Here is a 2,306-nt window from a genome sequence, read left to right on the forward strand (position 1 = left end):
GCGGGGCTCCGACGGCCCGCGCCGCCGCCGCCGCCGCCACACTTTACTTTTTAGTTTGGCCCTGGCGCCGGCTTTTCTTGGTGCTTCTGGCTTTGGAGAAATTTCTCGTCGATTCCCCTCGGCCTAGCTGGGTCACTGCAGAAAGCCACGGCGGAGCGCGCCCAGGTCGTCCCCGGGCGAGCGCATTGTCAACTACAAAGCGGTCCGCTGCGGGACACTCGCGGAGCTGTCAAAGCGCCGGGGCCAGGTGGTCGCCCCGCTGCCTTCGCTGGGGGACAAGGGCACGGGAGGAGCTCGCGCCGCCCCTCTTTGTCAGCCTGCTGCCCCTTTAACTTTTCGTGCCCCCGAACCTGAGCTTTCGTCCTTTAATGATATATTAGGAAGTCGCCCGACTTCTTCCTCCCCCTCCCCCACCCCGACCCGCACTGCCCGGCGCCGGGGAGCTCGGCTGCCGGGAGATCGCGCGGCTGCGGCCGGAGCGTGCAGAAGTTTTGGAAGCGGAGCCAGGATCCCCGCAGCAGGCCGAGTAGCGAGAGCACGTTTGTGCAGGGAGAAGACAGATGCAAGTGTCACCGAACTTCCCTCGGAGTCGTCGCTCGGAGCCGGTACCGGCTCGGCCAGGGCTTTCGTTTGGTTTCCAGCGGGCTCGAGGACTTAGACTGGGGTTACTCGAGGACCGGGAATGCCTTTTTGCAAAATGGTTCTGCGGGCACTTGGCCTGGAAACTAAGAAACCGGTTTCGGTGCCGGGGAGCCGCTCCGCGCTCGTGGCTCGGGAGGGTGCTCGGGGAGACCTGCGAACGCCTTCGGAAGTTGTAGAATGGCGTGTGTTGCTTACTCATTTCATGCTGGGATCCTCTCATTGAACTGTCGGGAGTGGAAGGGTGCACGGGGACGCGCAGGAGAGCGGCACGCTCGTGGAGAGCCTGGTGTTTTGTTGTCTTTCGGGCGCACGGGTTTAGAAACATTAGTGTTATGTTTGGTGATGCATAGTCAACGTAGTAGGGTTCACCGAGGCAGAGGAGGGCCCCGTTGTGGCAAACTCATGGAGCCCCGGCTGCAGTTCTCTTTTTGCTTTGCTCTCCTTTTACTGTGAAAATGATTCAGGCCCTTTAACTTGCTTGCCTCCATATTTTATTTCCAGCTCTTACCTACCTATGACAAATCGTGAGAGAAACAAGGACAGGACATATATACATTATTGCACTGGCTTCTTTGTGATACAAAGTTGCGGTTTATTATGCCATTGGCGAGGGTAATGAAACGTCTGGTGTAAAAATGCCCTTATTATTCCCCGATTGAGTGAATTTGGAGAAGAAAGATGGAGTTTTAAGTAACTTTAAACTTTGTCACTTTTTTGTATCCTTTAAAGCAATGCATGTCCAGCCGTATTAGGGTTTTAAGTTAATTGCTTCCTGTTTTGACTATTTTTTCTTGTTTCTTTCTCAGTATCAATTTGGGGTTAATGTATATTCTAGATTTCCTTTTAAATTCTTACTCTAGGAAGAGTAGACCTATTTGTTGTCACACCCCTCACTCATGCACATGCAAGTGCACGAGCGCGTGCACACACACACACGCAAACACACAAACCCACAGGCCAAACATACATGCATAGCTCCCCTGAGATGGAAGTGAGTTCATTTGTATTAGTGCAACCCCTGGGTGCACCGGAAGAAAGGTTGGATTGGGGTATTACCTTTGTATTATTTTTATCTCATTTTACGTATAAAGAAAAAGTACCCCTTTGAGAAATTTGAAAATTTCTACACATGTTTAGTACAATTGTAGTCTTAAGAGAGTTTTCTTTCTTGGATTTCAGAACTGGTACAGCATTCCTCACACGAAATTTAGTGGTAAATTTAATATTTCCAAACTTTTTAGTGAATTTTAAAAAATTTGGTGTGCCTTTTGAAGGGAGTGGACTCTGCTTGTTTTAGAAACATGTAAGTGGAAACTAATATGTGAGCTGGGAAGCAAATGGGAGGGTTTTCAATTGTGTTTCTCTATACAGTGTTGGGGATGCATGCAGAAAAGACCCTGCAGTTGGGTAGTGAAGATCCTGAAAGTGAAAGTGCAGTGTACCAAATGTAAATTAGGTTTGTAAATGCTAATATTACAGGGGATTGCAGGTAATTACCTAAGGAATGAAATTTTTTTTTTTTTTTTTTTTTTTTTGTGAAATGCAGTGGAGATAAAAGTTTTTAAATTGTGCATGTTATTTAGATGGTCAGTAAGTGGGTTGTTTTGTGCTAAAGAAAATGTCTTATGACACTGCTTAAAAGTGTGTTTGTGTGTTTTTCTTTG

The sequence above is a fragment of the Lontra canadensis genome, unplaced genomic scaffold, assembly GCF_010015895.1.
Source record: "Lontra canadensis isolate GAN:19392208 unplaced genomic scaffold, GSC_riverotter_1.0 scaffold111, whole genome shotgun sequence".
In the NCBI taxonomy this organism is placed as follows: domain Eukaryota; kingdom Metazoa; phylum Chordata; class Mammalia; order Carnivora; family Mustelidae; genus Lontra; species Lontra canadensis.